Source organism: Pongo pygmaeus, chromosome 6 (genome assembly GCF_028885625.2).
Source record: "Pongo pygmaeus isolate AG05252 chromosome 6, NHGRI_mPonPyg2-v2.0_pri, whole genome shotgun sequence".
Lineage (NCBI taxonomy): Eukaryota > Metazoa > Chordata > Mammalia > Primates > Hominidae > Pongo > Pongo pygmaeus.
In genome coordinates, this window is record NC_072379.2 from 116,142,227 (window position 1) to 116,157,601 (window position 15,375).

At 37.0% G+C, this 15,375-nt stretch overlaps 1 long non-coding RNA gene and 1 pseudogene across 2 annotated transcripts in view; one reads left to right on the forward strand and one right to left on the reverse strand.

Moving 5' to 3' along the window:
* The window catches only part of LOC129040732 (uncharacterized), a 55,080-nt gene that overhangs the window by 6,979 nt on the left and 32,726 nt on the right, over positions 1-15,375 (forward strand). For both annotated transcript variants that reach the window (XR_008503718.2, XR_010126975.1), the window contains exons 3-4: positions 3,932-4,101; positions 4,666-4,783. This is a non-coding gene — a long non-coding RNA (uncharacterized LOC129040732). The remainder of the gene's footprint in view (positions 1-3,931; positions 4,102-4,665; positions 4,784-15,375) is intronic.
* Positions 9,732-13,512, reverse strand: LOC129041579 (ankyrin repeat domain-containing protein 49-like; annotated as a pseudogene).

Genomic DNA, 15,375 nt, shown 5'->3' on the forward strand with positions numbered 1-15,375 from the left:
GTTGTCAGCAGGACCATGCTTCCTCTGAAGGTTCTAGGGGAAGATCTTTCCTTGCCTCTTCCTAGCTTTTGGTAGTTGCTGGTGGTAGAATGTACCAGTCATATTGGATTTAGGGTCTGTGGTAATCCAGTATGACTTCTACTTAATGTGATTACATATGCCATGACCTTATTTCTAAATAAGGTCACATTTACAGGTTCAGGTGGACATGAAATTTTGGGGGACACCATTCAACTCAGTACACTGTATATATATCACTTAGCATGAAGTTTTCAACACCCAATTGTAGCATAATTTGTACTTCATTCCTTTTTGTGCTAAGTAATGTGTGATATTGATATCAGAGGGTGATTTCAGGAGGTAGCATGACCCATTAGGAGGTTACTGTAATTGTGAACTAGAGAAGTGGCAGGGAAAATGGAGAGGAGGAGATATTTTCAAAATTTATTGTGAATTATAATCAATACATTTCCCTTTTAACACTGCTTTAGGTGCATCCCAGAGATTCTGGTACATTGTCTCTTTGTTCTCATTAGTTTCAAAGAACTTCTTGATTTCTGCCTGAATTTCATTATTTATCCAAAGTCATTCAGGAACAGGTTGTTCAATTTCTATGTAGTTGTGTTGTTTTGAGTGAATTTTTTAATCTTGAGTTCTAATTTGATTGTGCTGTGGTCTGAGAGACTGTTATGATTTCAATTCTTTCACATTTTCTGAGGAATGTTTTACTTCTGATTATGTGATCAATTTTAGAGTAAGTGCCATGTGGTGATGAGAAGAATGTATCTTCTGTTGTATTTGTGTGGAGAGTTCTGTAGATATTTATCAGATTCACTTGATCCAGAGCTGAGTTCAGGCCCTGAATATCTTTGTTAATTTTCTTTCTTGATGATTTAATATTGTCAGTGGGGTGTTAAAATCTCCCACTATTATTGTGTGTGAGTTTAAGTCTTTTTGAAGGCCTCTAAGAGTTTACTTTATTAATCTGATTGTTCCTGTATTGGGTACATATATATTTAGGATAGTTAGCCTTCTTGTTGAATTGAACACTAAGATTATGTAATGCCCTTTTTTTGTTTTTTTGATCTTTGTTGGTTTAAAGTCTATTTTGTCAGAAACCAGAATTGCAAACCCTGCTTTTTTCTGTTTTCCATTTGCTTGGTAAATTTTCCTCCATCACTTTATTTTGAGCCTGTGTGTGTCTTTGCATGTGAGATGCTTCTCTTGAAGACAGTATACTGATGGGTCTTGGTTCTTTATCCAACTGGCCATTCTGTGTCTTTTAATTGGGGCATTTAGCCCATTTACATTTAAAGTTAGTATTGTTATGTGGAGATTTGATCGTGTCATCATGATCCCAGCTGGTTATTTTGCAGACTTGTTTTTGTGGTTGCTTCATAGTATCACTGGTCTGTGCACTTCAGTATGTTTTTGTAGTGATTGGTAATGGTTTTGCCTTTCCTTATTTAGTGCTTTCTTCAGGAGCTCTTGTGAGGCAAGTGTGGTAGTAACAAATACCCTCAGCAATTGCTTGTCTGAAAAGGATCTTATTGCTTCTTCACTTATGAAGCTTAGTTTGGCCAGTTATGAAATTCTGGCTTGGAAATTCTTTTCTTTAAGAATGTTGAATATTGGCCCCCAATCTCTTCTGGCTTGCAGGGTTTTTTTCTGAGAGATCTGCTAATAGTCTGATGGGCTTCCCTTTGTTGGTGACCTGGCCTTTCTCTCTGGCTGCCCTTAATATTTTTTTCTTTCATTTTGACCTTGGAGAATCTGATGATTTTGTGTGTTGGGGATGATCTGCTCGTGGAGTATCTTACTGGGGTTCTCTGCATTTACTGAATTTGAATGTTGGCCTGTCTTGCTAGGTTGGGGAGGTTCTCCCGCATGATAATTCTGAAGTATGATTTCCAACTTGGTTCCATTCTCACCATGTCTTTCAGGTACACCAATGAGTCATTGATTCTGTCGCTTTACATAATCCCATATTTTGCAGAGGTTTTGTTCATTCCTTTTCATTCTTTTTTCTCTATTCATGTCTGCCTGTCTTATTTCAGAATGATAGTCTTCAAGCTCTGAGATTCTTTCCTCCACTTGGTCTAGTCTGCTGTTAATACTTATGATTCCATTGTGAAGTTCTTGTAGTACGTTTTTCAGCTCTAAGAGATTGATTATGTTCCTGGGTAAACTGGCAATTTTGGCTGTCAGCTCCTGTTTTGTTTTATCATGATTCATAGCTTCTTTGCATTAGGTTAAACATGTTCCTTTAGCTCAGCAAAGTTCATTATTACCTACCTTCTGAAGTTTACTTCTGCCATTTCAGCCATCTCAGCCTCAGCCTAGTTCTGAGCCCTTGCTGGAGAGCACACCCACAACCATCTAATCTTTGACAATCCTGAGAAAAACAAGCAATGGGGAAAGGATTCCCTATTTAGTAAATGGTGCTGGGAGAACTGGCTAGCCATATACAGAAAGTCAAAACTGGACCCTTTGCTTACACCACATATAAAAATCAACTGAAACTGGATTAATGACTTAAATGTAAAACCTAAAATTATAAAAACCCTAGAAGAAAATCTAGGCAATACCATTCAGGACGTAGACATGGACAAATATTTCATGATGAAGACACCAAAAGCAATTGCAACAATCAAAAATTTACAAATGGGATCTAATTAAACTAAAGAGCTTCTGCACAGCAAGAGAAACTGTCTTCAGAGTGAATGGGACAATTTTTGCAATTTTTGCAATCTATCCATCTGACCAAAGTCTAATATTCAGCATCTACAAGGAATTTAAATTTACAAGAAAAAAACCCATTAAAAAGTGGGCCAAAGGACATAAACAGACACTTCTGAAAAGAAGACATACATGTGGCCAACAAACACATGGAAAAAAGCTCATCACTGACCATTAGAGAAATGCAAATCAAAACTACAATGAGATATCATCTCAGCGAGTCAGAATGGCAGTTATTAAAAAGTCAAAAACAACAGATGCTGGCGAGGTTGTAGGGAAAAACAAATGCTTTTAAACTGTTGGTAGGAGTGTAAATTAGTTTGACCATTGTGGAACACACTGTGGTGATTCCTCAGATATCTAGAGGCAGAAATATGATTTGATCCAGCAATCCCATTACTGGGTGTACACCCGAAGGAGCATAAATCATTCTATTATAAAGATATGGACACGTGTATGTTCATTGCAGCAGTGTTCACAATAGCAAAGACATGGAATCAACCTCAATGCCCATCAATGATAGACTGGATAAAGAAAATGTGGTACATATATACCATGGAATATTATGCAGCCATAAAAAGGAATGAGATCATGTCCTTTTCAGGGACATGGATGGAGCTGGAAGCCATTATCCTCAGCAAACTAGTGCAAGAACAGGAAACAAAATACTGCATGTTCTTACTTATAAGTGGGAGCTGGATGATGAGAACACATGGACACAAGGTGGGGAACAACATACACTGGGGCCTGTCAGAGGGTGGGGGTTGGGAGGAGGGAAAGCATCAGGAAGACTAGCTAATGGATGCTGAGCTTGATACCTAGGTGATGAGATGATCTGTGTAGCAAACCACTACGGCACATGTTTACCTCTGTAACCTGCACATCTTGCGCATGTAGCCCTGAACTTAAAATAAAAGTTGGAAATAAAAAAAAAAAAACACTTCTAGGCACCAAGTAAAGGATTCAACATTCAGCAAGCCTCCAGGAACAAGCCTGGACTGGCATGCATTATTGAACTCAAAAATATATTTTGTCTCTCTTTGGCTTTTTACTTGCCTTGCCCTCTTGCTGAATACTTATTTTCTCTGTTTCCAAATCCAAATAGTGGATAATACTAAGCAATTAACTACTCTCAAGTTTATATATTGTGTGTTCAAAAGACCAGCCAACATTTTTCATTTCCATGTTACAGTGATGTAATCCAACCCCGAGGGTACACTTACTCTTGAATGAACTGAATAAATTAAAATTTTAAGCTGAAAAAAATAGGATTTGGTGATTGGATATAAAGGATGAGCGGGAGAGAGGAGTCAAAGCTGGTAAGACAAGAACAAGAAGGAGGAAAAGTTTTTGAGGAAACAGGTAAGTTTTGTTCTGCAGAGACACATCTAAAAAGCTAAGGAACATCCATGTCCAGTTAAGGTCCGAAGTTCCCCAGAGAGGCCTAGGCTATCCAGCTTTAGAAGTCATCTTCCTAAGACGTAATAATGGACGTATTAAAGTAATAATGTTATCAAAGGAGAAGGGATAGGATGAGATGAGAGGGCCAAGAATATATTCTTAGGGATTGACTATTTCTTTAGGAAGCCACCAAAGGAAAGGGATCACTTCAGGGGCCTAAGAAATAGTAACCAAAGAAGCAGGAGACATGGAAGAGATCAATGCTTCAAAAATCTTTCACTGAATTATAATCTAAGATCATAACAATCACAGCAATAATAATGATAATAAATTCATTTTATGGGCTTTTCTTATATTGTCACTTAATACACAATCCTATTGAGGTATATGCTATCTCAATTTTACAGAAGGAATTAGAGGCACAGAAAGGAAATGTTATCTGCCCAATGTTATCTATCCAGGAGGGCAGGAAACAGCTGGCTCTGCAGTCCATGCTTTTAGTAATTTTTGTTTGTTTTTTGACAGGGTCTCACTCTGCTGCCCAGGCTGGAATGCAGTGGCGTGAACAATGTTCGCTGCAGCCTCGACCTCCTGAGCTCAAGCAATCCTCCCATCTCAGCCTCCTGAGTAGCTGGGACTACAGGTGCATGCCACTATGCAGGCTACTTTTAAAATTTGTTGAGATGGAGTCTCATTGCATTGCCCAGGCTGATCTCAAACTTCTGGTCTAAAATGAACCTCCTGCCTCAGCCTCCTGAAGTGGTGGGATTATAGGCATAAGCCACTGCACCAGGCTAGTGATTACTAACACTTAAATAGCACTTCCATGTGCCTTGACACTTTTCTAAACACTTTGTGTTCACTAATTTGTATAATTCTCTCTATAGCTTTTTAAGGTAAATACTATCATTGTCTCCATTTTATAGATGAGGAAACAGGAACAGGAAGATCATATAAATTGCCCAAGGTCATAGATGTGGAACATTCTAAACTAACACCAGACTATTGGACCCTATAGTGGTGCTCAGATGTTACTTGGAAAGTATAATGCTCACAGGAGCACTCTCTCTCTAGGGGAATACTTGTTTCCACCATTTGGTTTACTCTCTGTAGAGGGAAACATTCCTTTCCAAAGGAGATTTCATCTTCTGACTAGTAAATCAGACTGAGAATGAGCTATGATTCATTTACAGGTAAGTCACAAGCTTTATTCCTGGCCAGATAAGAAATCAGTAATTTGGTTTTGTCTGAAGAGATTTGGGAATTCCCCCAAAATGATTTCCTGGAGTGGGTCAGAATGCCACCTACACACTGGGTTAATGACTTCAGTGTTCTGCTTGGTTCACTGATGACAGGAAACTGGTAAAACAAAGAGGGTGAGAAACCAGCTGTATCACAGTAATAAATATTACTCAGATTTAGGCTCTTCTTCCTAGTTCCTGAGTTTTTTTAACTTTCAAGCTTTCACTCAGACAATATGCAATTATTAGCTAATACAGTTTGTTTTAATATTACAAATGATGATGGTGGATTTTGCGGGGAATTTGTTTTAAAGTTAATGTTATCATATTTTTACAATTCTTATTTTCAATAGTTTGAAAAAGTTCTGTTAGGATCCTGAATTCTTAATTTTGACTGAGATCTAGTGAGATTAGTTGTCTCTTTTGGAGATAATTTTAGAGGCATAAAAATGGTAAATCAATTTTTTTTCAATTATTAGAAATCATGTGCACAAAATAGTCAAGGGGAAAGATTAGCAACTGCTTTTTTAATATAGCATTAATTGATTTCACAAATAGTTACTATGCTGCTACTGTATTTTTTAGGCATCAGGGATAGAGTTGTGAGGAAGACAAGGCAAGATCCTTGACCTCCAAATGTTTATAGTCTAGCAAGATAAATTAATAAATATATAATTAAATAATAGGTAATGATAAATTCTATAAAGAAAAATTAACCAGGTGAAGGAGACAGAGAATAATGGAAGCAAATCAGAATTAAAATAGGAATTTCAGAGAAGGCGTCTTTGAGGTTTTATTGTTATTGTGATAGAAAGTTTCATGGCTCTGATTTTACCATTTTAAAAGGTAACTCTAGCTACAAGGAGAAAAGACTGTATTTATGGGAGCAAGTGTAGAATCAGGAACAGCAGTTAAGAGTCTATTATAATAGTCGAGGTTCTCAACCTTGTCTGCTGCTTAGAATTCCCTGGAGATAATTTTAGCCAGTCCCAGTTGAAACCAGTTACTATATGTCAAAATCTTTGAGAGTAGAGTCCAGGAGTTGATATTTCTCAAGATTCCTTTGGTGATTTTAATATATAGCCAAGGTTGGAAAAGATTGTGGAAGAAAGATATCAGACAACAAGTCTAGGGCAGTTTTCTAAATCTAGTGGGAACACGGAAGCTGTTAAAACAGGACTGGCTTCTTTTCTGGATTTATTCTCTTCTTTAAGGAATATGGTTAGGTCAGAGAACAAAGCAAATTCTTAAAGAGGAAAAAATTTATCAGGAAATGATGAAGATGGATTTTGGCTAAGAAGCATTAACTAATATACTACAAGGAAGTAGTGGTAAATGAAAATGTTTGTCATGTTTGTTTCTTCAAATATTCTAGTATGGAGTCCATGGATGAAAATGTTTGTGAAAGGATGATGTAGGAGACTGGGTCTCTAGCAGTTATCTATGGAGGTGGCTAGATGTCAGATTCAGGATTTATACATTTTGTAGAGATAGCAATTAAGATTCACTGATAGATTGGAAGTGGGATGATAGGGAAAGGGGGGTCAGGGATGACATCCAAATTTTAGGCCTGAGCAGTTGGGTGAATTGTTGCATTTACTTCGTTGGGGGAAAGTGGGTGGAAAAGTAGGGGATATTTGTGTGGGGGAGGAGGTCAAATATTGAAATTAAGAGTATCAGTTTGGACTTCATAATGTAAAGAGTGCTAATTAAACTCTAAAATGAATGTAAGTAGAGAGTGAGATATAGATTCACAATTTGAATGATTTGCTTCCTGGAATAATTTTCTTTGATTTTATGTCTGTTTATTGTTTGAATAACTAGGGAACTTATTTACTTTTATCTCATTTTTTTTCTTCCTAGATTTTTAATGTATACCCTACTACCTTGCATATAGGTATGGTAGAAGAGTGTTTTAAGACTATGCTAACCTTTACTCCAACAAAACATTATAATTTTGTAAACTGTAGTCCTAATAGACTGCTGGGGAAGAGCAATAACACATAAATGCATGAACATTTTAGTGTTAAAAACATTGCAAAATTATAAGTTTTAAAAAATGGATTAAAAGATAACTAATGAAATTTTAGAACATCATTTCCAAAACTTTCTTCACTATAGAACAGTTTAAAATTCTAATATATTGATGAAAACCAAAAAGAACTCAACAGATTTAATGGGCTCTTGAATTAAAGTAGATAGCAAAAAATGGGCTTTTAGACAGATTAGTTACTACAAGAGAGAATAATTTATCCTGTGTATAAAATACAATGAATTTTAAATAACATAGCTCTATGTTGAAATTATAAGAAATAATACATAAATTAGACAAATATATATCACTTATTCAAATTCAATTGTAATCTCAAGTATCATATCAATTGTAATATCAAAATGTCATTAACTGGAAAATAATACTAATAGCTGAAGTGTATTGAGCATTTACAATGACTAAGAACAATTCCAAGCATTTTACAAAATATGTTAACTCAGTTAAGGAATACTCTTAGCTACAAGTGACAGTATTTAATATTGGTCACTTAAAAACCTATGGTTCATTGCTTTTCATGTTAAAAGGAGTCTGGAAACTGGCATTGGTTCAGTGGCACAATGGTTTCTCATAGCATCTACATTGCTCTCTTGGCCTCATCCTCTTGGTTGCAAGATGTCACTCTCAGGTCCAGGAAGCATGTTTGTGTTAAAGACAAGAAAAAAGGAAGGAAAGGATGGACCTGGGTACGTCTGTCTCTTTTTATCAGGAAAGCCAAAGCTTTCCTAGAAGCTCCAACAGATTTCTGCTTAGGTCTCCTCTGCTGGCACTATTACTTAGCACCCCTAGTTGCAAGGGAGGCTGGGAAATCAGGTATGACATTTTTTTTCTGCCTTTATAGAGGAACAGGAGAAAGGAAAAGAAGGTTGAGAACGGGTTTTGAATTAGGCAGCCAACAGTGACTGCCACAAATTCGTATCTTTCTTATGAAAACCCTATCAAAGTGGTACTTTTGTTTATTACCAATTTGCAAATGAGAAACTAAGAGTGAGAAATTAAGAAATTTGACCATGGTCACACAACTAAATAATGTAGAACCAGAAATCAACTCAGGTGGTCTTTCTGTCTCCAGAATCTGTTCTCTTCTCAGCCACTCTACTATAGTATAGAAATAAAGCTACAGACAGATTTAACACTGAGCCTTCTCATGTGAGTGATCTTCCATATAACTTCCTTACATTCTGATGAATGATACATTTATTATAATAGGCAATACATTACCTAATGATAAAACTAAATAAATGTGTGCTATTGCTCTTATTCTTTCTAATTATACCAATAATAATAAACCACATGGTTAATTCGAATTTGTAAAGTCACCCTTTCAAACAATTCTAAGTATTTTCATACATATTATATACTTCTGATTTCCTTGTAAATCCTTTGAGAAATAGAGAGAGGTAGATGTGATTATTTGCATTTGATAATTGGGAATACGAGATCAAGCTTGTTTCAAAAAGCTCTGGGACTTAAACCTAGATTTACATAGAGCCAGGCCATTTTTACTTCATTAGATACCTGCCAGTATAGGTGTCTTTACTTTAGGATAAATGTTAATTAAATTGCAGAAGAATTGAAACAAATGTTAACATTACAAATTTTCTCATCAAGGCAAAGGTTTAAAACTTTAAAACTCAACATTTAATGTATCTTAATGTCTTAACAATGGTTTCTGAGATACCATATTTTATGAAAGCTAGTTCCCTTGGTTACTAGAAATTCTGACACATTTTTATAGCTCTATTTTATAAAATGCATTACCGTGAGTAATTATAAATTATATTCAGGAAGTAATGTACATTTTGTTGTTATTTTTTGAAATTAAAACTCACAGATACGATTCATGTCAAGTATTTTTCTGTTGAAATTAATCTATTGTTTTGTTTCTTATAATAAAATTAAGTCATTTTTTATTAAGTTTTTTCATATTATAATAGGCAACATTGATTTTTTAAAATTTATTTTTTGCTATACTTTATTTTTCTTGAATATTTATATTTATGCTTTTTGTTTCTATCCCCACTGTTTTTTTTTCCTTTAATTTTTCAACTTTTATTTTAGTTCAGGGGTACGTGTGCGGGTTTGTTATATGGGTAAATTGCATGTCACTGCAGTTTGATATACAGATAATTTTGTCACCTAGGTATTGAGTGTAGTCATACCTGATAGGTAGTTTTCAACCCTCACCCTCCTCTCACCCTCCACCATCAAGTAGGCTTGACTTTGCATAATGGGAATATTTTACATCTCACACAAAGGAGGCACTGGTACTCACAAATTTATGAAAATTACTAGAACTGTTAAGATTGAGGTGAAAAATTTGTACAGCTTTCCACAGTTTTAAAGAGATAGTAATAGATACTTGTCCTCTTGGTGATATCAAATGTTGTTTCTTCCAAGTTGTTTTTCAGACCTGGTTTGATGTAAGGGTTCATCAGGAGGAGTTCTAGGGTATCTTTGCTATCTTTGTTCCCAGAAGCAAGATGCAGCAGAGTTCAGAGGCCTTTTGTTTGGGCATGCATAGCTGCGTCACGTGGAAGGAAGAAAGAAGCCACTCTGGTGTTATTACACTTACAGGTGTTGTACAGGGGTATCCAGCTATCCACAGTCATTGCATGAACATCTGCCCCTTGTGCAGTTACCTCATGGATGATATCTAGGTGTCCATTGTAGACTGCTCAGTGAAGAAGGGTATATTCATCTTTGTCCCTAGTGTTCACATGATTGGCTTTCTCAGAAAGTAGTCTTCGCACTATAGTAAGGCTAGAAACATGCCTTCAGTTCATGATTTTCAGTTTTTTCTATGGACGTTTGGTGGGTTATGGTGTGCTCCTATTAAAAAGTGGATTTATTTCAGTAGCCCAAATAAGCAATTTACTTAGATCTTTTCACACATTTTTTTCTTGCAATTCATGTCACTCTTTGTTTTTTTCATCTTGCTCCTCATCTTCATCAGAGTTGCCTATTCAGAGACTTTGAGTACCAGTGGGAATAAGGTATTCTTGTATTTGTAACAATTCAATTTGATTAAGGTATTCAAAAAAGTCCAAGGAATTCCCTTGGTCTGGTTTTCCATCATCATTCACTTTCTTTATCCATTTTTACTACTGTTCTAAATAAAAAGTACTTCAAATACCAGGGTATAAATAGTATAAGTAATCCTTCTAGAGATGTGTTATATCTATTTTATTCATCAAGATTTGATGATATTCCTGATATTCTTTCAGTAATAGGATGCCTTTCCCAACTTAAAGGGCATGTTCCATTTTGGGAGAGATGTGAACTGTGTCAATTTATCACAAACAACTCAGTGACAGGTGGGGCTATAAACTCCATTTTACAGATGTATTAGTTCATTTTCATGCAGCTGATAAAGACATACCTGAGACAGGGCAGAAAAAGAGGTTTAATGGACTTACAGTTCCACATGGCTGGGGAGGCCTCACATTCATGGTGGAAGGCAAGGAGGAGCAAGTCACATCTTAGATGGATGGCAGCAGGCGAAGAGCTTATGCAGGGAAATTCCCTTTTTAAAACCGTCAGATCTTGTGAGACTTATTACTATCATGAAAACAGCATGGGAAAAACCCTCCCCCATGATTCAGTTATCTCCCACAGGGTCCCTTCTACAATATGTGGGAATTACGGGAGCTACAAGATGATATGTGGGTGGGGACACAGAGCTAAACCATATCAACAGGTGACGGCACTGAAGTTTGGATAGATTAAAACAACTTGCCCTAAATCAAGGACCCTTCAATGGAACTGAAAAGCCAGATATTCTAATTCAAAGGTTCCACATTATTTTTCACTGCACTATATTTTACTGCTCTAAGCACAAAGCAGTAGAGATGTTCTGAACCCAAGGATCCAGGGGCAACAGTAAGGGGAAGTAGGTAATAAAAACCTGTAAACTACAGGGTCTGGTGAGCAGGAGCAAGGGAAAAGGGCATCCAGTTCCAGCCTTGTGCCACTAGCTGTTCACTCATAGGCCTAGAAGTTCTGCCTGCAGCCTTCCTAACAGCCAAGATTGGAGAAGCCACTTCCACCCATTCTGGGACCCATGATGGAGTCTGACCTGCAGGGCTTGGCCTGAGGTCACTTGCCTCTACACACCCAGGAATTGTTAGATGGCGAGTGTCTACCAGGAAGTGAGGCACCAATTTTAACATTTCTACAATGTTTTATAAATAAACAAAATGAGATGATTATTTCTCTTTAGTAGACTTGATTGTTTACTACCATGTCAAAATAGCTTTCATTTTTCAGTGTTTCAAGGTTGTAGAAAATGTCGGCTTAACTCTAGAAAATAGATTTATGCAGTTATTGCTGCCATGGAATGCTCTTAAAACAGTTTTTATGAATCTGAAGAAAATGACCTCTGGCACATATCATTTTTATTTAGAATAGTTTATGTTTATTTATATGTACACAGTAATTTAAGCTAATTATAACCTGCATGTATTTGGTTTAAAACCATGTTTGGAATTGTCACATGAAAATAAAACAGTAATATAGATAGGGTGTTTTTGACATCCAAGAAAAATTTTAGAAACATGTCTGTCATAATTTGTTATATGGATAACAAACATCTTCAAAAAGGGGATAATTGAATGGTATTTATTATATTTTGGGAAAGAGGAGCAGCTATCTCCTTGCTCTGACTTGACTTTATGGCCATCACTTTTCTTATGTTCTTGTAGCCAGGTTGAACAGACTTATGTGATTTATTAAATTGTAATGAGCTAAAGAATAGATTTTCTGAAGCTTCATAGGTTCTTGCTGAGTATTGTGAGCAAGGTAAACTGAAAGCAGCAAGACGAAGAGGAAAGCATATTTAAGATGGAAATGGAATGATCATTAAGCACCTATAAAATGTGGGACCTTTTCATGCTATTTTATTTAAGTCTGAAAATCACCCTGAGAATTACGTGTTAGGCTGATTTTGCAGCCTAACAGGTTCAGGAAGTTTGATTACCTTGCCAAGAATCACTATGTTTGGCTTGGATTTGCAACCAGGTCTCTTTTGTTCCACAGTTGTTCAACAAATATTTCTTGACACCAAACTAGGCTTTGAGAAAGACAAAGAAGGAATATTGTGTTGTAAATGTCTTTACTGTGCTTTAAACATTGTCTTTCAGAATATAGTCATTCCATAAAATTCTCTATTTTTTTAGATAACAAAGCTGAGTTGTTATGTGCTGGTCGAAGATACTTATAAGAAACATAAAAGCCTTGTTAAGCTTAATTACATTTTAATGGGAATGGCCTTAAGAGTCGGATGGCAGGATCCACTCAGTAGCATGGGAATGCATACAGCAGAAGAAGACTCTTGGGGCTGGATGTGGTGGCTCACGTCTGTAATCTCAGCCCACTGGGAGGCTGAGGCAGAAGGATCACTTTAGCTCTGGAGTTCGAGGTTACAGTAAGCTATGATTGTGCCACTGCACTCCAGCCTGAGTGACAGAGCTAGATCCTGTCTCTTAAAAAAAAAAAGCCTCTTGGATCAGGGGAGGGTGCGAGGGTGGTGGTGGTCATGGTGGTGAAGGTGAGGTAGAAAGGGGTGAGGTGAAAAGGCTAAGAAGAAAAATATCCTAGTTGTAGGAAAATCCTAAGAATATTCCAAAGTTAAGTAGGAGTTAGCACTAGGAGATGGGGGAGAGAGTGCTAAGTTTGTTTCAGGAAAGGCACAACAAAAGGTAATTGCAGGAAATAGATGACACTCGAAGTGAACAGTGGTGGCTTTTTCCAATCTGGCAGGTATGGAGAGCAGGAGCCAGGCCGCAAAAGGAGGGTCGGCAACAACCATGCAAAGCATTCCTCTACTTTTAATACCCCTATTTCACTCATTCCTCTTCTTCTTGTTACCCTTGTGACCTCATTTCATACCATTCTCCACCTTGCTCACTCCTCTTTCTCTTTTCCTTAAACATGCTAGATTCTCTCCTATTTTAAGTCCTTTGGTGTAGCTGTTCCTTCTCTCTGAAATGCTCTCCTGGTGATCTTCACTAGACTAATTGGTTTACCTTCTCCATGTGTCTGCTTAACTCTTACCTTCTCGGTAAGGCCTATCATGCCCATCCTATTTAACACAGCAAAGTGCTCCTTTACCCTCTGGCATGCCTTACCCTACTCTGTATACTTTCAGAATTCATAGTGGTCACCACCTTCACTCTCCAGCACGCCTTACCCTACTCTACATACTTTCAAAATTCATAGTGGTTACAACTTTCAATCATATTACAGTGTATTATTTGCTTATATATTATGTTTATTTTCTGCTAAGTATAAGCTCAGGTAGCAGGCATTTGTGTTTTATTCCCTGATATATTTTAATCCCCTAGAATAGTGCTCTAGGCAAGCTGGCCCAAGTTAATGCCAATCACAGATGTCACCCCTGAACCTGTACTTGTATCTTTAAGCTAGTCTAATATACATCACGTGAATAAAAATGACAAAGCCGTGGTCCTTAGGTACCTATTGCTATTCTCCTTTAGCTCACCACCAACCCTCTTTACTATTGTAGGATCTGAGTCTTGTGTATTAACCCTCTACTGCCTGCCCAACCACCACCACCAAGTGTCTCATATCCTCACAAACAAGTTTGGTCGGCTACTGCAAGGGTTCAACCATTTTTTTCTTTCTTTCCATTCTAGTTCCCTTATGCTAAGTGATATGACTTCTGCAAGTTCTTCCATATCTTCTTGGCATGGCTGCTGCTCTCATGAGAATCACATACTCACCCCACCACTTGGGCTTTTTCACTAAGTACCACCACTGAGTTGCTGGAGACTAGGCAATTGCACAGACATCTGTAAAAATAGGCAACAATGTCTTTATTGTGTCATGCTCTGCTGGAAGGGGACCCAAAAATATTTCCTTACTTGTGGAGTTTTGCCAAGGACAATGTCTTATTGAAAGAAACCATATCATTCATTAAATCATTCTTGCCTTCTAGCCATTTAGCATTTTTTAAAGCATCTATTTACTAAGCACATTTATCAGCACCAGCCTTAGTGCTGTATATGCATTATTTTCCTTTTATCCTTGAAATAACCTTGAGAAACAAGGGTTATTCTCAATTTTATAGATAAGGAACCCGAGAGCAGAGAACTTAAATACTTGCCAGGTGTCACATAGGTAATAGCTATGTGGTGATTAAAAGCCAGAACAATGAAACTCTGTAGAAGATGATGTGCGGCTATATCTACCTTACCCTGCTGTCCATTTCATCCTCCAGCTCATGTGACTGTGGGCTGATAATTCAGAGAATTACTTTCTTCTGAGAGACTATGTTTCTTCCAATTCCTACCAGCAGATCCTGACCAATGACTCAATGATAGAGAGTTACGAAGGGCTAGCCACTTACTTCAAGGTAGGGCTAATTCTGTGGTGCAGTTTGTGCTCCAGAGCATTCCTGTGGGATCAAACTGAAACTAGTCTCTAACTGAGCCACATTCTTGCCTCTCCTGACCTATCCTACTTCCTTCACTTTTCTTCTTTTGAGAGTACAGCCCAGTAAATCACTTGGACAAGAAAACTCATCTCATGCTTTCCCAGGAAACCTGACTTAAACCAGACCCATGATCCAATTTTTTAGCTACCACAGTACACTGCCCTCTTTTTTTTTTATAAGACCAAGAGGATTTACTCAGTTATTTCTTTCCTTACTATGAAGTGTCTCAATTGCTCACGTAAATTGATAGTACAATACAGTAAATCTGTATGATGAATGCATCTTGTGATCAGGTTCGGTTGTTCTTACACTCTATTCTTTTCATGGACAGTATTCTGAAGTTGAACATAGATAAATATTTGTAATCAGTCTTGTGAACTTCTGGCCCAAGGATTTCTAGTGGAAATTTTAGATTGTATGTCTTTGGATAGAATTAAGTTTAATGCTTCACATTTTTTTCTGATAGTAAAAATTGCAAAATTAGAAAA